The following is a 26,343-nucleotide window of genomic DNA, read 5'->3' on the forward strand; positions in this document are numbered from 1 at the left end:
TGTGCTTTTGCACAGGTTCAATGCTCCGGGTCAGTTTCTGATGCCCCAAGTTGTAACACATGCTGGTGTTTAATCCAGGTGTTCCCAAGCTGTGGTCCTACCACCAGAGCTCCACAAAGTTCATTCAGCATTTCTGTCAAAATATAATTTAAAAATCATACAGCACCTAGCACAGTGCATTATAACTGCTACAACTGGCGGGGGGGGGGGGGATGAAGTGGTCTACCAGGACCCTCAGCATTTTCAAGTGGTCTGAGGAGGGGGAAGGAGTTAGGGAACCACTGGTTTAAACCTACATGCTGATTTGCTTGTGCAGCAACTTGTAAAATTTAGCCAATTTACTGAACTAGAGTAAAGTAGAGTTCAGTAAATTTATAGAGTTTTCATTCTCAAACCGAAATCTGATCGAGGAAATAGATTACAAATGTCTCCAATTCTTGAAAAAGAAACCTTTTGTCTATTTTACTTCTTGGTTTTAGGACGAGAAACCCTGTGTACTTAATGCAAGTGGCAGTAACATTTGATAAACAATATAAATAAAGTGATTCTGTGAGTGAGGCTGTAACCTTATCCAGTCTTCCCTGCAAGTAAGCCCCACTGAACTCAGAGTTACACACACGGAGTACAAGATTGCTCTGCAAGTAAATGCTGCTGCCTACAGTGATGCATCGTTGCTGGTTCTGCTACGTTTATGATATCATAGACTTCATTGCCTCTTTTGTGATGTCATAAATAAAGACACCATGAGGTCATGTGCCTTCTGATACCCAGGGAGAAGCCAATCTTGAGGTAAGGAATTGACAAAATTGTTTAAGGATTATTGAAAATATAAACCAAAATTGTTTCCTCGATAAATATAATTAGCTGCATATATTGCATTTTCGAGTGGAAGCAGCGATGTTGGGACCAGCTCTTTAAATAAAATAGGACCTCAGTGGTCTCCAGAGAGAACATGCATAAAGCAAAGTAAATGATTTTCTGTCAACACTAAGTAGACAGGTGCTTACATTGAACAGCATCCTAATATGTCTCTGAATATTTATGTCTTCTTTTTCAAATGCATTGCCCATGAATGTCATAGCTGTCAAACGTCTGTATACAAGAAGATAAAAAATGAAATTAATAAAAGGCAGATCAACATTTTGTTTGTTTAGAACACTTTTTCTCCCTGCTGCCTCTTCCTTTTTCTTTTTTCTTTTTAGGTTAGCAATATTTGGGTTTCTTAGTTTGTTACTCTGAAGGGGCAACATTTCCGACTATTCAATAACAGCAAGGAAAGTACAGTTGGTGTGGTAAGCAAAGGATGCCTGTAGTGCTAAATTGGTATGATCCAAATTCTCTGGTTTAACAGGTTTGTCACTTATTTAGCAGATGGCAAAAATCAGTGGCATCTCACATCAATCTAGGACCTCATGTTATTTCTGTGATTTTACTTTGGGTTTGTTGTAATTCAGCCTTGTATTTAAGCACACCCATGATAGTCACTGGTGAAAATAAATTGCATGCAAGTGAGTTTCTCTCCCCTCACCTAAATGAAGAAACCAGGTGAGCTGCTAGAGGAAGGAAGTTCTTGGCTTTGCACCAGCTCTCTCCATCCCTTACCTGCCAACCCCAGCAGGCTAGTAGATATTTTTTTTTACAGGTTATTAACTTCTATGAGTTTGTTTTAAGGCCATTAGAATTGGATTACATATTTTATGTAAACTGATTTGAGTGTTTTGGAAAGGTAGCCTAGAAATGTTTGAAACCAGCAAATAATATAATGCAGTCAGCGCCCTAGATCTCTTGAACATCTATCTTCCTTGACAATAGTTAAGGATATATCACTACCTGCTCCTTGCTTCTGATAGGGAAGGTGATAATAACCCCTCTGCTGGGGCTCGCTCACCAAAGAGCACTTGTCCCAGACTTGGGTCTTGGCTGCCAGGATTCCAACACAAAACCTCAAATGTTGCAACTTCCTCATGCAAAAGCTGCTCCATGCCCTTGATCATTTCCCTTGCCCTGTTCTGAAACTTTTCTAGCTCTGCAGTGTCCTTTTGGAGGTGAGGCAACCAGAATTGTACACAGTATTCCAGGTGTGGTTGCAAGCACTGAAATGACATCGCAGCCAATGCCTGCCTTATTTGAAAGCCAACTTGTTTGGCTTGGATGTAACTGAGAAACAGAGTTGGGATGTCAGCAATGTACTAATGACACCATTCTCCAAGTCCTGTAGGGGATTCTCCCAACAACTTCACGCAGATTATCATGATTATTTATTAAATTTGCAGATCCCAGGACGGTTCACAACACAAAGATACAATATATAAAAAGCCCCCCCCCCAAATACATAATAAAAAGTACCCAAACCCTCCCTCTCCCCACAGCATATTTAAAAGGGTACCAGATGTCATCAGCCAAAGACCTGACTGAAGAGGGATGTTTTTTGCCTGATGTTAAACAGCAGATATGGAGTTTGGAATAATTAAGTGAGAAAGATTTTTTTTTGGGGGGGGGGAGCAGGGCATGGTTGCTTACCTTCAGCTGACTGCAGTGAGTTTTGTTTGTGTGTGGGGAGAGGGGTTGTTGGGTCAAGTTAGCCATATTGATTTGTATGCTGTCGGTGGGTTCTTATCTTGTTGCGCTGTAATAAAAACAAATGAAATGAAATGAAAGTACACAGTATGCGTCATGCATAGTGGTTTTGGTAAAGTAACTACAGCCACAAACTGCCCACTCAAAATTGTGCTCCCAGCCCCACCGACATGATGGCAAAGTTTAGAAAATTGTTCCCATTGGTTCCAATGGGAACATTTTGAATAAGCTTCATAGCCATTCAGGGGGCAATAATCGGGGGAGGGGTGTGTGGCTGGGCTAGGAAGGGAAAAAAACCTCTCCCTGTGCCCTGAAATCCTAATAATAATTGGACACACATGCACATACACACAGAGTGGTAATTTAACAAAACTGAGACATATTTGTACCCGATGCATTAAGCAGAATGCGTAGTTTGTACTTGAATTCTCTGTCTGGACACAGTAGAGCACCTGGGGATTCTAGCACATGGGTCCGAAGAGCATCCTAGAAACAAAACAAAATTCGAATTCCAGTGTTGTTGTTTTTTAACTTTAGTCTTTGGCTAAATATGCTGTCACATTGGGACTGCTGAGTTTGCATTACCTACAGCCAAATACCAAACAAAGAGTAGTTTGTGTTCCGAAAGTGCTCCAAAGTTATACATGTTTATTTTTCATCCTTTTTCTTCACAACTACATGCCAAAAACTGGCTTCTGCATTAATAGGCACAGTGTAGTTTTTGAGGAAATTAGTCATAAGAACCCAATGAACCTTCTGCTATTCAACAACGAGGAAACTACGGCAATGGAAATTCCATCAAAGAGCAGAAAGAAGGGAGAAGAGTCAGCTCAATGTTATTTGTCCATTTTTAAAAACATGTCTCTTTTGTATGCCCATCTTGGGCAAACAACAACAACAACAAAAACCCTTTGAATCCTGTATCACAGAAACTCCATGCAAAATATTCCCCAAACCCCAAGTTCCTCTTTATTTGTGGCTATTGTGGTCATTCATACATGTAACACTTCCCTGGCAGCAACAAGAGCTAGATCTCTCCATCACAAGGCAGTTGCTTCCACACTTATAAGCCTGAACAGCAGTTTCCAACCATGTTTTTATTTAAATAGAAGCAGGAAATAATAGCATAGAGTTTCAACTGATTTTGTAGAATGATCTGCATCTACAAACGTGAAAAGGCCAGCATAGGTTTCTGTTTTGTTTTTAATGAACGACAACAGATCTTGTGGCACCTTAAAATGCTAACAAATTTGTTGTGGCATAAGCTTAAGGAGCCCCAAGAGTCTTTGTTGTTTTTGCTGCAACAGAGTCACAGCGCTACCCCTTTGGTACTTTCCGTACTGAACCTAAGCTTAGACTTCGTAAGGAGAAATTGCTCCTAGGCACACAGTTGATATGCAGCCTCTGATTATTTGGATTGCTGTTTGTACAGCCAAAGGGAAAAGGCATAGACTGGGGCCAAGGGACTCTGTTTTCACTACCAAAAAACCTGGGGGTGAAGGAAGGCCTTGTGAGTCAATTTGAGATCTTTTATTTTGTTTGTGGAAGAGCCAAATACTGCTGTCTAAGCACACACACACACACACACACACACACACACACAGAGAGAGAGAGAGAGAGAGAGAGAGAGATTAGTCCTTCAACTGGTAGGTTCCCAGGGCATCAAACAAAGACTTAACTCTAAAAAAAAGTAGAAGTGTCCTGAGAACTTCTTGGATCTCAGCTCATGAATGACAGCTTGGGAGGGACAAAATTCTAAGTCAACTTGGATTTTTTTTTGTAGTAGGAAACAAGCAAATGCAATGCAATACAGTACAGTACAATACAATACAATACAATACAATACAATACAATACAATACAATACAATACAATACAATACAATACAAACAAGTAGAGTTAGTAACATGTATTGCAGGAACAGAGAGGATCATGCAGTTGTAAGAGAGTGTTGCCATTGAGCAAGACTACCTGCAAGGGAGGAAGGATGAAAGGGTGTAGGCTGGTGGCTGAAGAAGAGCACCCACTGGTAGGGGGCACTAAGTGGTGGCGAGTGCTGGGTCTGAGGCCAACACTGGGTGAGTTTGTACTTGTATTTCATTTGAATGATTCCTTAGAACACCCACATGTGAGAGAATGACAACGCTGCTGCTAACTTGCACCACAACTATTTACCCGCCCCCCCTTCTTAGAGGTTAAGGAAGATAAGAGAATAAATTGCAGAAAGCTTTGCATATCCAGTTCCCGTTCTGCCATTTTCTCTCTTCCTGAAGCTGGGATGATGAGATTCTAGGATTTTCAGTATAAATTGGCCAAGATGAAAAAGCAGATGTTGGCGATGTTTGGCTATGATTAGGACTGGCTCGTGAATTCTAAGGTTCATAAGTTCATTTCAATTCAGACAAACATCCACATGTTTTGTTGCTTATTCAAATGTAACTATTCCTCTTTAAGTTGGATATATGGCTGGAAACATCATACTTCTTGGTACGAGCCATGTCAGTAACACTCTTGCGAAGAGAAGTTCATCTGCTTCTGATTAACAAAACCAGAAAATACAGAAATGCATAAAAATGAGAGACTTCTCTGGATGGGCCTTATTATTTAATCCCTTTTTTCAATGCGGCGGCATATATGATTTTCCTTTTGATCCAAAAAATATGGCTATAGTTTGCAAAATGTGTTTGCCATATTAGGAGAACTGAAATATAGAGGTAATGGGAAGGGTTTCTTTCCTTCTTTCTTTTTTAAAAAGATCCCTATAGACTCTTTGCCACAAACAATCCCTTGCTGTTAAGTGTAAATAAAAAGCTTTTGTGTGGTTTCTAACAGAACACAGCATAAAAATTAGGATTCCATTCTGTTCTTTGTTTCTACAGTATGTAAAAGTAATTCAGCAGAAATACTGATAGCTTGTTCCAACCCTAGGTAAAATCCCATTTGGCCTGAGCAAATTCCCCTGCAGGTGAGTTTAAACCTAAATATAGGTTATGTGAAAATACTCTTAGATGACTATTTAAGAAGTTCTAGACATGGGTCTGCTGCCAAAAACACAGCACAGCTCTGTGTCTCATTCTCTCTTGAAAATATCTAGGTCTTAGTTTTACCCCTAAGATATAAAGGGGGAGCCAGTGTTGCCCAGATGTTGTCACACTGCCCACTCTCATCATGCCTGACTGTTGGTCATGCTGGCTGGAGCTGAAAGGAATTGGAGTCCCACATCTGGAAGACCACAGGTTCTCCATCCCTGCCCTAAAATCTACTGCAACGTATTGTTTGACGTGGCACTGTCATAGTGTGGACATTGTCACACTGGAGGGAACCTCCCACAGTGATAGTTCCATGCAAAGAGGTGGACTGTAGAAGATGTTACAATGGACAACCAAGATGAGGACAGCCTTGTGTAGTGGCAACCATACTTTGTTCTTCGCACTTGAAAAAGGGAGGTGAGAAATGCAGCCTTTCTTCTCTGTGCTGGCATATCGCTGGATAAGCTTGTTTCACTGACTTCTCATATATGTGTGTACAAGAATATGAGGAGTCTTGTATCTCGTTCAGAGGCCCTTGGCTCTCTGACATGTGTGAGTCTCTCGCCCGTGGCAACACTGCCTTGGGGGGGGGGGACAGAAAGACGATGCCAGGGCAATATAAAGGCAAAGCTAAAATGATTGAGTCTAAGTGGCAGAACCTATATGTGTCTTTTAAGAAATCTGACAGCCAAACTGCACATCCCAAGTTATACTCAGGCACATAATTAGAGATGACAGAGAAGTTCTTTAGAGCCAGTCTAAGAGATCAACTCTGAGGGATGGTAAAGCCCCTATCAAACAAGAGAGAAACTTTTAAAGCCCTCAAATTATTTGCCTTCTCAGATCCAAATCTGAGCCGAAGAATTCTGAGTGTCATACCTATTGGATATTCTGTGTGAGAGAGAATAATTTGTTCCCGAAACAGGGAAGAACAGAGAAGAAGTTTCAAGAAGCAGCAAAAGGCTGAGATTGTTTTGTCTATGCAAGGACATTTTCTGTGGGAACTGTTCTTTGGACATGTGCAGTGTGACAGGAAGTACTGATATCAATGGTTATGTGTAACTTGTTGCAACTTGCTGTGAGTCTCTTGCTTGTGTCTTGCGGTGAGAGAAGCAGAGAGAGAGAGTCTTGGACTCTTGTTGGACTCTAAGCATGCCTTGACCATGACAGTCTGTATATATTTGCTACCAATATGCTTTTGTGCCTGTCAAGTAAACCTCTACACATGACTGAATCTTCATGGTGTCCATGAGTGTTTATTGCCTACTGCGTGTACCTTCAACCCCAAAGACCCTTCCAAGGAAGGAGCTGCATTGAGATGTAACTATGCTGAGTAGGGATCCTGGCACACACACACAGCAAAAGTGACGCCAGACCCAATCCTTCTAAATCACCCATCAGAGGTTGATGGATTGATCCAGCAATACCACTCCCTGTTTGCTAGTCCTCACTATTCCCCCCAAACCCCCACCTTGCTCACCCATGACCTCCAAAACACACTCTCCCCCCATACTTACATGAAAAGCAGTAATTGTGGGAATAGCTGTTGGTAGTGAATGGTGAGAGGAAGTAGATTTCTTTCATTCCCACCCTTTTTATTTGTTGCCCTTATGCTCCTGATAGTACAGTACACAGGAAAACCTTCTGAGGACCATGGAATAGCTCCATAGTTCCTAGACTTTGGGTTCTAGGCTACTGTTACCAGTGCATGAGAGGTGCAGAGGGGGGGGAGAGAACAAACCTACCTTTTTGCTCTACGTGCTTCTAGCAAAACAACAAACAAGCCTATGGTCACGTAAAGCATACTCAATAAACACACAAGACGTAACCAGCTGTGTTCTTAGATAAATAAGGTATACTATTCATAGTATCAAATCATAAATTTCAACAGAAGTAACGCATAAAAGTTCAACAAACGAACAAAGCAGAAGACCCAGTGAATCAGATCATGCAGTTCATGCATAAGGTCAATCCGTATAATAGTGTCTATTCCACCTGTCTGTTCATAAGGTCCTAACAAACCACATGTTGTTACAGTTCCACAGAATCCTTTCGCAGCCACTACTTTCAGGGAAGGGAGAATGCGTTTTCCAAGCTCAAGAAAATTATTTCAATTTTCCTGATTCCCCCACCCCTGTAATCCCCCCCCCCGAGTTAATCTAGTGAGAGATTTGGGGAGCTCACTCAGCTTTACACACATTGTACCTCCTTCCAATGGCTTCTATTGTTGGTAGGGATCATTATGCCTGTACTTCCATTGGGAAACCACATATTGTGAAACTATGTGTGATGGCAGAGAGACTTCTGATCTACAGTACTTTATTTTTATTTTTATTTTATTAAATTTCTATGCTGCTTTTCATTCACGGATCATAGCGCTCCATACCAAGGGTCATATTCAGATGTAAAACAGCCATGGTTTGGTGTGTTTTATTAATTTTTATTTATTTCACAAAATTTATATACCACTTGATAAAGCGGTTTGTAAACTGTGTTATCATTAAACTGCTAGTACCTTCAAAACCAATATTTGTCTTAAAAAATTAATTTCAGTCTCTATATTGTAGGAGTCAGAGGATTGAAAGTGTGTGTGTGTGTGTGTGTGTCCCCGACTAGTGTAAAATACAAATGTGCTGAGTGACTTCCGGGTTAGCGCTGCCGATTAATGGCGGATTCCCTCCGAGCTCCGGAGGGAATCGGCTCCGCAGGATCGGGTCTTGTCCGCGCCGGCGACGCGGGGACCCTTAAAAATCACAGGCGCTGATGCCTGTGAACGTGGTGACTCGGCGGGCACCATTTGCGCCCCCCCAAACCGCGAAGGAGCCTTTTTAAAGGCTCAGGAACGGGACGGGGGACAGCGCGGTGCTGTGAGTCGATTGCTCCTTCTGCGGAGCGAAGCCGCATGCCATTGTCGGAGAAGCGCTGACTTTTTCCTTGGAACATTCGGACTTAAAAACAAGAACCCGTGAGTAAATATGGAATTTGGATCTTAAACAAATTTTTTCTGAATTGGGAACGAGCGGGGAAGGGTCAAAAAGGAAGTCGCCCCCCCCCTTTGAGTAGATATTCTAACGCAAAGAGCTTGCAACTTAAGGTCGAGAGAACTCTTTTTTTTATAAAAAAAACAACCTTCACGGCTTGACGCTATAAACTTTACTGGAGGATAAACTTAACGTTTGGAGCTAAAGTTTCACCCCCCCAGAACCCGGGGGCGCCCCGTGAGAGAACCTGTTGAGGAACTATTGAAGATTTTGACAGCTGTCAAAATAGCTGTCAAAAGGAAAGGATAAAGGGAACTTTGTCTTTGTTGCATCCGCTGGCTATATTTGTTGCAACTTCTAGAAAATAAGGGAGAGCAGCTACAAATTAACTTACTGACTGGTTTTTAAACTGAGAGACACTGCAAAAATGGCTGAAAGAAGCAATAATCAGACTAAACTCAACAAAATACTGGCTCTCCTGGGAAAGTTACAAGATCAGACAGATGTTTTGACTACAAATGCGAACACTCTGGCCCTGGCAGTAAACAACATTGTTGAAGCTGACAGGGAGTGGAGGCAGGAAGTTTATATACATCAACAACAAGAGGAATTTGAGAGCCATGAGACTGTGGATTTTGAGGAAAAGGAAGGTGGACTGGTAATTTTGCAGATGTCAAGGGAGAATTACAGTTTGGGGCCTGGCATGCAGACAACAAAGGAGAATAAAAATTTGAGGTGGAAAGTTTGGACTGAGTTGGAAATTGCAAATTTGAGAGTGGAGCACCTCATTAGTATTAATCTTAAATATGGAGGGCCAACTGGAAAAATCATGGATCTTGTTGGGTCAGAGCCCCTTCGAGCCTTGGGGCTTAACCTAAAGGACTATCCAAGAGGCCGGCAGAGAGGAACTGAGGGTGACTTGAGAGCCTCGGACGTGAGATCTCCAGGTTAAACAGTATTGATTGATGAACATTTATTGGGGACCAAACCGGGAAAGGGGGGTTGGAGTTTGGTAATCCAAAGGGTACAGAATTCTTAATTACTTACTTTTAATTTGTTTTGATATTTGTATGGAAGTTGGGAAAGCCATGGAAGGGAAATATTGACTTTAAGAAATATGTTAAAGAATAAGAAATGATGTATAAGATGTTTAAGATTAGATAAGCTAAAATTGGTGTCTAAAATGGTTAAAATGAAATGAAAATGAGGAATGCAATAATAATTTTATGGAAGAATGAGGAAAGGTAAAATTACAGTATGTTAAAATTATTAAGTTTAAGGTTGAGAATTAAGTAATAAGGATTTGCAGGACTAATAACTTGAACTGGAATACAAGAAGGGGAGGGGAGAGGAGGTCTAAGAAAGAAGTTATATGAAAATAAGCAATTGAAATTTCATTTGTTTTTAATTGTTTTCTTTTTCTAAATTCTTGTATTTTTTGTTATTTTTTCTTTTTTGTGTGTGTGTGTCTATGTGTATTATTGAAATGCTAATAAATATTTATTAAAAAAAAATAAAATACAAATGTGCTGAAAGGAAGCAAAGTTTGCAAAATTTAGGAAATACTATAATTAATGCTGTCCCACCAGGGATCATGATGCAGTCTGTGTTTCGTCTTTTGTAAGACACCTTCTATCTTCTGTGCACAGGAAGGACAAACAGGGAAGCAGGAGGTTGCATGGGCAACTATAAATCTGACATTTCCTGACTCAATCTGCAACCTAAACAACATCCTTTTAAAATAGGTGTGGAGCGTTTTATTTAACAGTAATAATATGTACAGCTTCCCCCTCCCCCCCCCCCCCGTTTTAATGGAACTCTGCCAGTTAATACCAGCTGATATGCCGGTCTTTTGATTTTTATTCCCAGAGGCCTCAACTATACACCAAAATTACTTCACCTGCCCCTGAACTGTGGACATTTCTGGTGTTGAATGAACATGGCACCTCTTTAACAGAGCATTTTGATGAATGTGGTCTATATGCTGTTCAATAGGTCAGGGGAGGAAAAGGAAGAGACGAGGTAGCCAAAACTACAGGAAAAATGTTATTACGTAGAATAGATCAACTCAGATTGGAATTCGTCCAGCATGCTGGGGACGGAGGCTGTTAAAACTATTAGCAGAATTGGTAAACTTCAGAAGTTGTAACATTATGTTGTTTATGTGCAGCCAGTTTTTAAACCATCATGTCCTTTCTTGTGCCCTTTTCTTCTATTGATGCTAAGTATTGTCCTTTGGTTTTGAAAGGTTTTCTTTAAGCTGTTTCTTTTTCCTGAAGAGTCAGCTTCCTCTCCTTATGGAAGAATTTAGCTCTCCTCCTTCACTGGTATAGTTGCCTTTGCCTTTTACAATTTGTTTATCCAGTGCATATAATAAACACGGACTTCATGGCTTTGCAATATGAGTCAATGCACTGCAGCAGCAGTTCATGGGATCTAGCATTCAACATGTTAAGCTAAAACTGACTAAAAGTTTGAAACTTGGGATTCATCCATACTTTAATATGGTGTCCATAAGCAATGCCCCTTCAAGGGCCAGCAAGGACAGTTAAGCCTAAAATTGCACATTTAAACAATTTTGGTATGGATCACAATAAGCAATGCTGCCTGGGCTGAGAGTGACATGTGTGCATTTTTGTTCTTTGCTCACTTTATGCTTCAAGCCTGCGATGAACCTCTTGGTGCTATCTTTACACCACAACCTTCAGCCTGCTATACACCACCTCCTCCTATCTGTATCCTGTTACAGTGATACCTTGGGTTAAGTACTTAATTCATTCCGGAAGTCCGTTCTTAACCTGAAACTGTTCTTAACCTGAAGCACCACTTTAGCTAATGGGGCCTCCTGCTGCCGCCGCGCTGCTAGAGCATGATTTCTGTTCTCATTCTGAAGCAAAGTTCTTAACCTGAAGCACTATTTCTGGGTTAGCAGAGTCTGTAACCTGAAACGTATGTAACCTGAAGCGTATGTAACCTGAGGTACCACTGTACTCTCAGCTGCAGCTCTTGTGCTCCACACATTGTAAAAGAGTCGAGATACAGGGCTGTGCTGAGTCCTTTAGGAATGGTTTTGTGTTGCCTTCAGGGGCGTTTTCTACGGAAGAAGGTGCAGAAAGGAATGGTGTTGGCCACACACCAAGAATTCTGCTTTGGGTGGTTTGTGGTGCACAAAACAAAGTACCCATTCTCTACAATACAGAATCAGGTCCATGAACAAGGAAACACCTTGTCCACCTTGTTCATCTCTGGGAAAGACTAAAAGTGAGCTTGGGATGCATGTAACATCACAGATGCATTTCTGACATGGACAGAAGCACCAACATGCATGCTTGACAATACTATGATGCCTCTTGAAAGGTATGTAGTCCTTCTGCATGATAGAACCAATGGATTGTGCAAAGTCAGTGAGGCAAGGCACCATCTGTTTTCAAGAAGGTCACAATCCCCAGAGACTATTCCGCAGGTGGCTCTCAAATAGCACACACTGCATACAATCTGTTGAAGAGATCTATGTTACCAAGTCTTGCAGTCTGGGGTTGGGAAAAGAAACATGGATCTCAGGGGCTGGCAACCAAAGTGGACAATTCTTGACCAAGCTCAGAAAAGGTGGTATGAACTAATATTTCTTTATATATTGCTTGATTGTAATAAAACCTCTAAGCAGTTTATGATAAATATTAACATTATCAATAAAAGCAGCTAAACATAATTAAAAACGGAGGTAATTAAAATCAGCAACAAAAAAGATTAAAACACTTTAACACCTGCATGTCTGGATAGACTTGCCTAAAACACTAATAATGATAATGATAATAATAATAATAATAATAATAATAATAATTTATACCTCTCTCATCTGGTTGGGTTTCCTCAGCCACTCTGGGCAGCTTCCAACAAAATATTAAAAATACAATGAAACATCAAACATTAAAAACTTCTCTAAACAGGACTGCCTTCAGATGTTTTCTCAAAGTCAAATAGTTGTTTATTTCCTTGACAAGCCCTCTACCTGGTTCCCTGTAACCTCACTTCTCACAGTGAGGGAACCTCCAGAAGGCCCTCAGAACTGGACCACTGTGTCTGTGCTGAATGATGGGGGTGGAGACGCTCCTTCAGGTATACTTAAAATACTTTAAGCAGACACCAAAATGATGAAAGCGAAGGCACCTGCCTGGTGTAACCAGGCAGGGAGTTTCAAAGAATAGGTGCAACCACACTAAAATATGTATTTTTGGCTCCCGAAATGGGCCCAGTTCTACAGATCAAAGTGCTCAGGTGTGCATAGATGCGGTAAGACTATCTCACAAGTAAACTTAACCAAGCTATTAAGGGCTTCATATACTACAGGTAACATCTTCAACTTGGCCCAGTGCAGCTCTCAGATCAGAGGTGTTATATGCTGACAGGGTTTCCTGTTGGCAACTGTGCTGCAGGATTCTATACTAACTGCAGCATCCAGATCAAGCACAAAGGTAGCTCCGCGCAGAGCGCATTACAGTAATCCAATCTGGATGCTATAATGGCTGGAATAAGTGCTACAAGGCCAGTCTTAATTGCACTGCTCTTTATCACTGTGAACGAAACCATTTTCAGGAATGATTCAAGTTGAATCCACAGCAGCTACACATTCTTCACAAGAGTGCGCATTTGGCATAAACAGAACACATTTCTAGGTTTCTAGTCGATAAAATAGGTACATGACTATATATCATATTACACGGTATCGATCTATACACACAAACAAGAAGTTTGTAAATTTATTTTTGGATTATGAATCTTTAGTATTAATATTAGCTTGGTGTTTAATATAAACTGGTTTTTCAGAAACAGTACCCAACCCGGTTTAGCCGTTTGTGTATATTTATTGTCTATGCACATCCATTTTGTATTTGTCATCCAAATATTTTCAGTCATGACCGATCACTGTTGGAGACATGTTCTTGGCACAGGGGATATTTGTTTATAAGTGAATTAAAACTCATATATGTCATGGTGGATCCATATCAGGAAACGTTTGGGCATTATCACGGCATGTCCATGATGCCCTATTTGATCAGAAATCCCAGCTGATCAGCTGCACTATATGTGCTAAATACAGACCAGCATTAGGATTCCACACTAGGAAGCAGTCGTTGACCTTGCTGTGCTGTGGTAAAGGAGAGCCGTGCAAAAACTATTGCATCATACCATGAAAGCAAGTCATGTTGATTCCAGAGGTTTATAGATCTGGTTGTCACCAATTGCTTTGGCATTTGAGTACCTATGGACCTAACACTGTGATCTGAAAGAAACATCTGCGACCAAGAAAAGCCCAGTTTGGCTGAAATGGAAAATCTGTGGCTGATCTACAGACAGCAGATGGGGACTAATAAAATGGAGAATTTTGATCATTTGCTCACAACTCTGGTTTAGGATTAAATGTGTGCTGTTTAGGAGAAGGGGAGAAATGTGGATTGCTGTGCATTTTCATGTAAACGTACTGAATTTGAACTTAATGAAGCAATATGCAAAGCGAAACAAAATTCTCTGAATTTCTGAGTGCTGTTCTGCTGCCAAAAATGTGTACCAGAATGAGTATATTAGAAGAAAGCATGCATACCAATGCATATATAAGGGAAAATAACACACAAAACTGCATTATATTTGACAAAATTGCAAAAATGTGCATGGTAAGAGGAATAGACACTAAATTGATGAATTTTCATGAGCAGTTAAAACATTGTAAACTGATGCAGAAATGTGGAAAACTGAACTTAAGGCTTGGAAACTGAGAAACTAGAACTGAAAGATTTGTCCATCTCCAGCTGACACTTAATGTTATATTGGAGGCATCTTATGTTTTCAGCAGATCTGGCTTAGAAACATATATTTATATAGTGAATTTCTACTTAAACAAAGTATGAGTTTTATGACATCTAAGAATATAGTGAAAATATTGGAATCTATGAGAAGGATTAAAGTTGCCTATGAAACAGGGCTGAAATTACACATTTTGTTAGCTCAGTCATCTTTAAGGTCTTCTGGTTTTGCCCAACCACCTCCTGCCCCTGCGGCTGATAGTAAATATGAAGATTAACATTAATGCATTAATACAAATCAAAGGAAAATCCCCCCCCCCCATTCTCATAAATATAGTATGATAGTTTTGTGACTGCCCTTTCTAGCATTTGTAAAACAACCAGACAAATCTAAATGATTTTAGCAAAGGTATTTCAGATGTAATATTTCTGTATGGATGTAATATTTCTGTATGGATAATACCTGCTCGTTTTGTAATTATCATCAAATAATATGAAAATTACATTTTAAGAAACTCAACATGTTCTCAGTAAAAGGGCTGAATAAGGATGGGTTTTTTTAAAAAAAATCTTGACATCAAGCTAATTTGCATGAATTTGCATGGATTTTGTCTAATTCTCATCTTAAATCTCCCTCATCTGTTTCTGCTAAAAATATTCACCATGCTCTCATATTATATGCTTATTATTCTTATAATATTATATGCGTATTATACACATACACACCAGTTTTCCTAAAATAACAATCACATTAAGAGATACAACAATGCAGATATCTTTTAAAAAATACTTAATTATGCTGCGGAAATATAGCAGAGCATGGGGCATTGCTCTATTATATGTATTATATGTATAAGTATAATATATGTAATTTTGCATAGTTAGATTTTTTTTAAACCCCACAGCCAACAATGTACAAGTGGCTCCACATAAGTGGGTCCTTGAATAGTGATGATGATGATGATGATGATGATGATGATATTGTTGTTGTTGTTGTTGTTGTTGTTGTTGTTGTTGTTGTTGTTGTTATCCCCAAGTATTGGCCATGCTGGCTGGGGCAGATGGAAGTTGGAGTCTAACAACATCTGCAGGGCACCGGGTTGGGGAATGCTGCTTTGAATGATATCACAAGTCATTATGGGACTTGGATGCCATCACTGAAAGAAAAGAAGCTTGTGTTGTTATAAATTCAACAGGAAGTTTCCCTAAAGAAGAGTATACCAGAGACTCCTGTTCCAAGTATAGTAAGAAAATGGTAGGAGGATATCTTGGAACACAGTTGCTAGTTCCATTAATTCATTTATGTTGCTAGGCCTAGTTTACTTTTCAGTTTACTTTTCCTTAGGACTATTCTTTTAAAAATGCAGTACTTGTATCCTGGAAAGGTAGCAAACTAATATTGGACTTCCAGTTGGTAGAGCTAAAACCATATACCTTATAGTCTTTCCTGCAATGTATAGGTGGGGCAAAATTATTGTTTGCAGTTCCATGTTCTGAAATATGATGAAAGAGCCATCTAGAGATCTGCTCCTAGGCTCATAAAAGAAATCCAGCTTCATGGAGCTTGGCTCCTTCAGTCTTAAAAGAAATCCCAATCACAAGTATTAGCTCCATTTCTCAGAAAATGGGCCAGGTGGCTGGGATTTCTAGGAGTCCTGGGGGATTGTAAGTCATCTGTAGCAACTAGGGAAAAGCATTGAGTCAGTGATCCATTTGGGACAAGAGAGTTCCCCCAGCCTGATAAGATGTGTCCCTCTTATTTGGTATAGAGCGGCAAGCAGTGGCTAACATGTAGTGCTTGTTAGTCATATGCTCATTTTAGAAATTACTACTATTTCTGAAGTGCTGTACAGGGAAAATAGCAGCAGATTGCTTAGCAATTTCTAAAAGAAAATCATGCAGTTAAAAATGAAACCTGAAAAGCAAAACGTATTATCTATTTAGTAAGTATTCTTGATTGTGCCCGTAGATGAAAAACCATTCAACTACAGTAACCAGCTGGCAAAACTCTGTATTTAATACTCTATAAAAAGTATCAAATGTCTCACAGACTGGATATTCCACTAAGTAAGTAAATGAATTTATATTTTCTCCCCATCTGCTTTATTTAACCCAAATGGCCATAACGTTTCAGTTGACCAGTCAGTCCAGCACTGCTCAGAAGAGCACTTTGAATTTCTTTCTTATTGAAATCAATGCAGTCTTTAATAGTGAACGCTATCTCTGAAAAAATTTGATATTGGATTGTATCCAAAGTTAGCCATTCTCAGAGTGGACCCATTCAAATTAATGGACATGGCTAATTTAGGTCTATTAATCTCAGTGGGACTGCTTTAACTTAGTTGGATATAGCCATTGACACCCTCGTTTGACATTTTCACGCAAAGTGTTAGTGAGAGGAGCATGTAATAACCACCATTAAAAAAAAATCCATTGAAAATATACATCTCTGTTTGAACAATGTAGGATAGCAGTAATGTAGAAAGGCAGTAATTCTTTCAAATATTGGAGACCACAGGAAGGGAAAGTGCCGTTGTGCTCAGATCATGCATATAAATGGCCTCGGTCCAGTATACTGGAAGGAGCGTCTCCACCCCTATCGTTCTGCCTGGACACTGAGGTCCAGTGCCGAGGGCCTTCTGGCAGTTCCCTTGCTGCGAGAAGCCAAGTTACAGGGAACCAGGCAGAGGGCCTTCTGGGTGGTGGCACCCGCCCTGTGGAACGCCCTCCCAAATGTCAAAGAGAAAAACAACTACCAGACTTTTAGAAGACATCTGAAGGCAGCCCTGTTTAGGGAAGTTTTTAATGTTTAATAGGTTATTGTATTTTAGTGTTCTGTTGGAAGCCACCCAGAGTGGCTGGGGAAACCCAGCCAGATGGGCAGGGTATAAATATTATTATTATTATTATTATTATTATTATTATTATTATTATTATTATGCATCTAGTTGCCCACCCTGAAAACAGGATGCTGGACTAGATGGGCCATTGGCCTGATCCAGCCGGCTCATCTTAAGTTCTTATGTTAAGTAACTTTCAACTACACGGTCCATTAAGAAATGGTTGGGGTGTCAAGATTTTCATTCTCTCCCGTATTGCAGAGTGAGTGTGTGTGACTACTAGATCACATGCCCTGTGTGTTGGCATTCCATTCTTTGGAAGCGTGGGAATGGAAGGAACTGTGCGTCTTCTTTGTCCTTTGTTCTGTTCTGTTGTTCTGTCTCGGAGGAGAAGAGACACGCCATAATGGCTCTGTTCTTTATTTCAATCCTGTAAATAAATCACCACACCCAGATACTACATATCCTCAGTCTCAGCTTCTGCTAAGCTCTGCTGCTTGCTTGAACGTCTGGAAGAGTGAATGCTGTGTTATGCTTTCTGGACCGGTGCCGGGAGAAGGCCGTCTCCCACTGAGAAGCACCAACATGGATGGGTTGGTGGGAATATTGGAATTTGCCTCAGTGGACAAGCTGATATGCTACCTCAGAATGCAAAGCAAAGACAAGATACTTTTTTTGTAAGATAGATAGTTTATTAATTATAGTTGCAGAAAAAAGGCTTGTACCAAACATAGGATATGGATTTGCAATTCTTTAAAAAAAAACTACTTAAGATGTAAATGTGGCTAATAGATAAGATACTTCTAGGAATACCCTTATGTTTTCACAAATGAAGTATAAATTCTCATTAGAATATGTTGAATTGTTACCTTGGGTTAAATACTTAATTTGTTCTGGAGGTTGGTACTTAACCTGAAACTGTTCTTAACCTGAAGCACCACTTTAGCTAATGGGGCCTCCTGCTGCTGCTGCGCCGCTGGAGCACGATTTCTGTTCTCATCCTGAAGCAAAGTTCTTAACCTGAAGCACTATTTCTGGGTTAGCGGTGTCTGTAACCTGAAGCATATGTAACCTGAAACGTATGTAACCTGAGGTACCACTGTATTATGAGATTTTACGCTCAAAAGTACAACCAACATTTCAATCCAATGCTTGTAGGTCAAAACTGTGTGGTGGTTCCACCTGATTTATTCATTTATTTAAGTAATTGACCATACAGTTTTTACCTATGCACATTGGTAAAATGTACATGTGTAGGCCATATCAAGACACACTTCTTTGAAGTCTCTCAGCCCCACTTACCTCACAGAGTGTTTGTTGTGGGGGAGGAAGGGAAAGGAGAATATTAGCCGCTTTGAGACTCCTTCGGGTAGTGATAAATCTGGATATCAAATCCAAACTACTACTACTACTACTACTATTCTTCTTCTTCTTCTTCTTCTTCTTCTTCTTCTTCTTCTTCTTCTTCTTCTTCTTCTTCTTCTTCTACTGCAGCCTAAGCTGAACAGGATCCAGTAGGTTCTCTCTGCGATCTTGGTGTTATCAGTGCCATGCTCTAACCAACTGAGCTGTCCAGCTGTTCCCAGTGTTGCGTGACATGGTGATACCTTTGAACCATGCTAACTAAGGATGTTTCTACATATGCCTGGGAAGATGCAGAAGCTGCCTCAGACCAGTAATCTAGACTCTAGAACATGGCAGAAGGTTTAGAATGGAAAATATTGGAAAGCCCCCAAACTTTCTGCAGAGCAGCACTGCTGGTTTTGCCCAACAATAGTTAATGTCCTTGGCTGTGTATAACAGAGGCAACCTGAAGGCTATTGAACACATGCTATGGGAACCTACAGGTATGTGTTTTAAAATAAATTTGTGTACATTGCTTCTTTTTAAACAGCTGTGTATTTCCAGATAAAAGCCACATACACCCATCCAGTCAAGCCTGCATACTTTTCATTATCTGCCTAAAACACTAACAAAATAATGTATCTTCTCCTCAGGACTTATATTGATTCATCCTGCTGTGAATACAAATTATGGGGCTTGACAATAAGATAATAAAAGCGAGAGAGAGAGAGAGGGAGAGAGAGGGAGGAGGAGGAGGAGGAAAGTAGCATATATATATATATATATATATATATATATATATATATATATATATATTCTTTGTTTGCAAATGTGGAGCATTAATTGCATTCCTGTGCGGCAATCTGGACTGAGCTTCTGCTAGGCAAATTAGATATAAACTGAAGGTGAGGGCAAAAGGGTCACCACAGCAAGGGAGCATCGAGTGACAGGCACAGGGACCTCCGATGCATGGCTTGCAGAGCAGATGTTCACAAGGATGCAGTGATTATTGAACTGGTAATAAAAAAGCATCAGCTTACAGGCAGCCACGATGGATGCTGGTAATTATAAAGCATCCCCTGGGAGGAAAATGACACAAGTCAGCCGCATCTCTGCAATCACAGGGGCATAATTAAAGCTCCAGTAACAGTTGTTAATAGGGTGCAAATAAAACAGGGGGAAAATTTGAACGCAGTCTTTTTTTAGACAGACGGCAAAGGGCAATGTAATTACAGGGACTGCACATTTTATAATTTTACTATAGGTAGTAAAACAAAGAGTTTTAATATATATTATGGATACGGCGATAGCAACACGTACAAACACACACATGCAGTGTATAAACAATGCCAAAAGCATTTTGCTCTATGTCGTTTGGATGTAGAGAACAGATTTTTAAACAGAATGTTTATGTTTTTAATTCTTAGAATGAACTAAACAAAAACATAAAGAAAATAGAACATTCATAAATATTTGGCTATTGTATCTTCCAAGGAAGATCCATAAAGGTGCAATGTGCCAAGAGACATGAGCGCTGGCCATATAAATAAGCAGCCTTTGCTTAGGCCTTATTTAAATACGATGCAGAGAAAGCAGGGAGACTATACCCATTGTACAAGCCCCATTTAATCAATTGCTTTGCGTGTGGGTACACTGCTGCTCATAGCCAGGGTGGGCTGTGGCAACAGAATTATTGATAGCATGGGATGGCGTGTATGATATCATTTTTAATGTCAATAAATACTTCATTTTCTAACCTCAAGTAAGGAAATCAGCCCTGAATGCTCACTGGAAGGACAGATCCTGAAGCTGAGACTCCAATACTTTGGCCACCTCATGAGAAGAGAAGACTCCCTGGAAAAGACCCTGATGCTGGGAAAGATGGAGGGCACAAGGAGAAGGGGACGACGGAGGACGAGATGGCTGGACGGTGTTCTTGAAGCTGCCAGCATGAGTCTGACCAAACTGCGGGAGGCAGTGGAAGACAGGGGTGCCTGGCGTGCTCTGGTCCATGGGGTCACAAAGAGTCGGACACGACTAAACGACTGAACAACAACAACAACAAGAAGTTAGAAAAGGTGGTGGTTATTCCTTCATTAGAAGTTTTTAGTGGCCACCTTTCCGTGATGCTGTAGTAGTGGGTTTCCTGCATCAACAGGGGCTGGATTAGATCATAGAATAATAGAATTGTAGAGTTGGAAGGTACCTTGAGTGTCATCTAGTCCAACCCCTTGCAATGAAGGAATCTTAACTAAAACATCCATAACAGATGGCCATCCAAGCTCCGCTTAAAAACCTCCAAGGAAGGAGAGTCCACCACTTTTCATGGAAGTCTGTTCCACTGTCAAACAGCTCTTACCATCAGAAAGTTCTTCCTGATGTTTTGTCGAAATCCCCCCCTTTTGTAACTTGAATCCATTGGTTAGTGTCCTGCCCTACAGATCAGGAGAAAACTTGCTCGCTCCATCTTTCTTGTGACAGCCCTTTAGGTAATTGAAGATGGCTATCATATCTCCTCTCAGTCTCCTCTTTTGCAGGCGAAACATACCCAACACCCTCAGTAATTCCTCATAAAGCTTTCTTTCCAGACCCTTGATCAATTTGGTTGGCCTCCTCTGTACACATTCAGTGTCAATATACTTCTTAAATTGTGGCACCCCAAACTGGACACAATACTCCAGGTGTGGTCTGACCAAAGCAGAACAGAGTGGGTCTATTAATTCCCTTCATCCGGACATTATACTTCTGTTGATGCAATTTAGAATAACATTAGCTTTTTTTTTTTTGCTGCTGGATCACATTATTGACCCATGTTAAGCTTGTGGTCCACTAAGATCCCTAGATCCTTTTCATATGTAGTCTTCGGTAAATTTTTGGTTTCTCACATATCTAATTTTCCCAGTTAGTTTGTCCAATTCCACATAGTCTGTCAGTTTCATTCTCCATTCTTGTATCGTCGGTATTTCCTCTTGTTTCCATTTCTGGGCCAATAAAATTCTTGCTGCTGTAACTGCATACTGAAAAAGTTTACAATCCTTTCTTCTTATTTCTTTTCCTGTAATCCCTAAAAGAAAAGCTTCTGGTTTCTTTACAAAGGTATGGACTTTACATTTGTCTCTATTGAAATTCATTTTGTTAGTTTTGGCCCAGTTCTCCAATCTGTTAAGGCCATTTTGAATCCTGATTCTGTCCTCTGTGGCATTAGCTACCCTTTCCAGTTTGGTGTAACCAGAAGATTTGATTATCATCCCCTCAATTCCTTCATCCAAGTCATTTATAAAGATGTTGAACTACACTGGGCCTAGGACAGAACCCTGCAGCACCCCACTTGTCACTTTTTCTTTTCCTATCTTGGGCTGCAGCTCCCTCCTTGCATTGTTTATTCTGTTATCATCAGGTTGGGCACTGCTTTCCTTTTTGGTGAAGAAAGGGGCAAAGTAGGTGTTGACCAGTTCTGTTTTCTCTCTGTCACCCTATAGCATTTCTCCATCATCTCCACGCAGAGGACCTAGCACTTGCTTGTTCTTACTCCTGCTTCAAACATAGTTGAAGAAAACTTTTCAGGTATTTTAAACCTCTCTTGCAAACATGAGTTCCGTCTGAGCTTTAGCTTGTCTGACCTTGCTGCAACTGTTAGATAATGACAGTGGTGTCTTTAGGATATATGGTTTTATTAACGCATATCTACAACCTGAGTATATGATAGATGGTCTCACAGAATTAACACCCTGAAGATCTTGCTTCCTCATTCAGTTCCTATGGGATCCCTAGTCCAGCTCATAGCAGGACATGTCTGTCCCCAGCTTCTTCCAGCCTGCTATCATACACAACTCTCCATCCCAGCCTCCCTTTAGTCTTTTGTTCTCCATCACTTAGTTGTAGCTATTACAACCTTGCTCATTATTTTAGGTGCTGATGAGGCACTGACTGGATATTGTTTCTGTATGGTCCTTGAAGGGGATGGGTCTGCAACCTTTAGCTCCTGATGCAGGGAGTCAGAGTTCTGAATATGCAGATTGAACCTAAAACTTACTTTCCTTAAATTGACATTTTCTCCCGGATACCATCTGTTTTTGTGAAGGGGATGGTGATTAAGACCTTGGGAAGGTCCCACAGTATGGAATTCACTTCTCCTTGACACTCGGCTGATTAAAGCAACTGTCCCACATATGTTTTGAGTGTGTCCTGCTACTTTCAGAACAGAGTGACTACTAAATTGGTCTGGACATTGCCAAAGCATGTCATTTTGCCCATTTCCCATTAGCATTGGTTGCTATTCAAGATCAACATAGGAGTGAAGACAATGATAGTAGACAAAGACAGAAGCTCACCCGTGACAGTTTCATAATCACTATCCAGCATTTCTTTCCATTTGTTAAGCAGTCTTGAAAGCTGTGATATCTCCAGTAAGGAAAATGGAATTTATAGCAGTTAAGTTTCTCATCACTGAACAACTCACATGAAAATATCCATTGCAGGCAGAAGAAAATACCCATAACCTCTTCACTCCACACCCAGAGTCAAAGGTGCTGTTCATGTTAGGGTTCTCCTTCCTGAAGACGAATAAAGAGATAGCTGAATTTTCTCAGTGACATCTAATTTTATCATCCGGTTGATTTCAGCATCTCCTTGGTTCCCTAGTGCTAATGGGGCTTAAATGGCACATATATTTTTGGCAGCACATTTGGATCTATATTACATGATGTATTATATCCATAATGTATCCAAGCTCATTAAACACCTCATCAAATTCTTTAAGAATATCTTCTCCATTCTATTCAGGAGACATGTTATATATTCATTTGACCATTTCCAGCCTGCCCTTCAACCTAAGCAAACATGAAACTTCCTTTCCCAATATTTCACATACCACTGAGTGATATCGGTTCTTATATAAATATGCTATTAGAATTTTGCTAGTGGTCTCATTCGGAACCTCCAGCACGAAATAAGTTTAGTTTTATAAGTGAGGCACATAGGAGTAACTAATCTTCATTACAGTCTGCTTTCGTTCAGTTTTGAAATTCACATTTCCTCTGTATCTGGTTTCACATGCTAATTCCAAGTTCCAAGCTTCATTCTGCATATTTGTTGAAACCTAATAAAAATAATATCTCTGCCTCATCATCACCACAATCATCTTCAGTGGACCATGCTTGATTTTTCTTTTTTGTGCTTTTGCAGAAGTAAATTGTGAAATGGTTGCTTTATAAAGGAAATCACTTTATAACTTGTACTGGGTATCCTATTTGCAACATGTACAATTCTTTTGCATTCATCCACTTGCCTTCTCCTTAGTGAAGTCAGGTAAATTTTCAGAAGGACCTCTTCTGATCAGATTATCAACTGCACAAGAATTCTGATATGTCACTTTCTAATTTCATGAGTACCAGTCTCAGCTGGCACTATTTTTTTTTTTTTTTGAGACAAATATAAAACTAAATGTATTCAGTTTTATCAACTGTTTTGGATGGTAAATCTAGTAAATTGAGTGGTAAATCTGTATTGCTTCTGGACTTGTAAAAAGGGATGCAGATGGGATATTTAATCATCACCAGTATGAAGGGGCAGGATAGCAGTGACCCTTGATCCTTGTATAGCCCTGATCCAGCTAAAATCTGGTTTGACTAAACACAATGGAAAAGCATGGGAGTAGAGTTATTTGAAATGAATTTATTTCATTGGTCTCAATGGGACATAGTCAGCACTTTGTATATCCAAAGCGTCATCATCACCAGCCTTCAGCTGGCTTGCCTTCAGGACAGAAGCTTCTAAAGTATTATTTTATTCATCACATCTCCAAAACTCTGCTTTTGTGTGGTTTCACCAAAAAATGGGAATCCCTTGAACTGATAGGAGTCACTAAAGTATAATCACATGGCAACATGTGGTTACTTACCAATCTTTTTGGGTGGGGAAAGATGCTCAGTCCCCTCAGGACTATAACATGGATTTTGACTTAACTTTCTGTGATAGCCATACTCAAATAATAGATGCAGCATTCTCATAAAGATTTTGGTAGATGCCGACTTTCAGAATGCAAGATTTGTAGCAGCATAAGAAGAGCTCTTAACTGCGTCTTTCTTCGTATTTATTACTTCTGTATTTTAATTTCAGGTTTAAATTAATAACTGATTTGCCTCATGGAAGTCCGGTGGACTGAGGGAATTACATCTCCAGTCTCTTCACAGGTAGCCTACCTAATTAAAATATGACTCAAGGTATTACAAGTTAGCTTCCTTTGAATTAAAATATTCTGTTTCTTTCCTTTGTTTGAAAAAGTATCCCCCCACTCCCCGCTGCTACTGTAGGAGGATGCATGTGTTACTATAGACTCACATTTCATATGGGACTAATTGCCACTGGCTTAGGGCTGCTTGTCAAAATGCTCCCTCTGTATTCTCTCTCGTCTAAAGGCCAAATCATTGTGGGGGGACATGAGGTTAAGGCCTTCGCTGTATCATTGTTTAACCAAATGCTTGTTCTCAGTGGAAGTCCTTCATAATCCCTGCTTCTTACCAGCATTTTATGTGGCGCGTCTGATGTTAACAGCATCATATTACCTCCAATTTGCTTTGTTTGATATCCTCGTTGCGAACAGCAATCTCTTCTTAGAGCCTAATTTCGATATACTAACCCACAGCAGGGAAGGCTAATGGCACTAGGTGACTTTAGTAGCTGTACTTTATTCCCCCCTTCCCCTCTACGCTACAACCAGTTCTCCTGCCAGGTTGGAACGGCTTTCCCCCAAATGCATAATGGTCACCACCCACTGAGATCTAAGTCAGCCCTTGCTTCCTTGGATCCTGGCCAGATTCACACTGCTGAGAGTGGCACTTTGCTTCTTCCTCTGATGTGGAAAAGGGACTTTTAACAGTCAGCAAATCTCCCTAAATTGACACTCTTACAGTGGGATGCGAGTAGGAAACGTCCCTTAGAAGAAGAAATTGTTCGTATCTCTGTGTAAATGATATGTCAAAGCTGAGATCTAAAGGGAAGTTTTCATAACCAGATTAATAATTCTTTGTAGTTTAATGGGCAGCTAAATTCCCAGTGTTCCACTGAGGCAGTTCTGTAAATAGTGGCTCCCCTGCCCCATCCTGTTCAAATAATATTTCAAAACTTATAATCTGGTGATGCACCGCACCTTGTCAGAAACTGTGCATAACCCCCCCCCCCGAAAGAGAAACAAATAGGCTGAAAAGGCAATGCTGCAAGCAGTAGCGTAGTGTGGGGGGTGCAGGGGGGGCCGGCCGCACCGGGCGCAACATCTGGGGGTTAGGGTTAGAGGGCACAAATCCACAGGTTAGGGGGTGCAAATCCATGGGTTAGGGGGCGCAAATTACTTGCCTTGCCCTGGGTGCTGACAACCCACGCTACGCCACTGGCTGCAAGACCCTCAAGTTTCACTAAGACACTAGTGCCTTCAGCACAAGCATTTCTGCTGTGCCAGATGGAACAGTCTCCTATTTCCTCCCCCTGCACGGTGTCCTGGGGGTTCTCCCAACCCACCCAAGAGCTCATCAGGATGGCTCAGGGGCACATGGGGAGGGGGGGCGCAGAGGGGAATCTCTATTGCCCTAGTTGGACTCAAGGCACTGGCTCCAGCATTTGTTTAGTTGAACTTGGCACACTCTTATTTTTATACTGCTTTTTCCATATACATTTTATACCACTTAGTACCACCTACAGAAGTGGGATGGAGTTGGAAGGGTGAGAACAAGGAATGAAAAGGGGGACTCGCAGCAAAACATTGCACTATGGATCATTGGGGG

At 40.5% G+C, this 26,343-nt stretch overlaps 2 long non-coding RNA genes across 3 annotated transcripts in view; one reads left to right on the top strand and one right to left on the bottom strand.

Annotated features, from left to right (window-relative positions):
- Positions 1 to 804: 804 nt before the first annotated feature.
- Positions 805 to 26,343, bottom strand: part of LOC307204257 — a 52,533-nt gene continuing 26,994 nt past the window's right edge. The window contains exons 3-5 of one of the 2 annotated variants that reach the window (XR_013833550.1): positions 2,967 to 3,063; positions 1,889 to 2,093; positions 805 to 1,092 (exon numbers count right to left, since the gene is read on the bottom strand). This is a non-coding gene — a long non-coding RNA (uncharacterized lncRNA). Of the gene's footprint in view, positions 2,094 to 2,966; positions 3,064 to 26,343 lie in introns of both variants that reach the window. The other variant, XR_013833551.1, reaches the window with a different exon arrangement.
- Positions 18,718 to 26,343, top strand: part of LOC307204452 — a 73,610-nt gene continuing 65,984 nt past the window's right edge. Inside the window, exons 1-2 of the long non-coding RNA XR_013833697.1 lie at positions 18,718 to 19,071; positions 24,686 to 24,759. This is a non-coding gene — a long non-coding RNA (uncharacterized lncRNA). The remainder of the gene's footprint in view (positions 19,072 to 24,685; positions 24,760 to 26,343) is intronic.

This window comes from Podarcis cretensis (genome assembly GCF_951804945.1).
Source record: "Podarcis cretensis genome assembly, chromosome: 1".
Classification (NCBI taxonomy): Eukaryota; Metazoa; Chordata; class Lepidosauria; order Squamata; family Lacertidae; genus Podarcis; species Podarcis cretensis.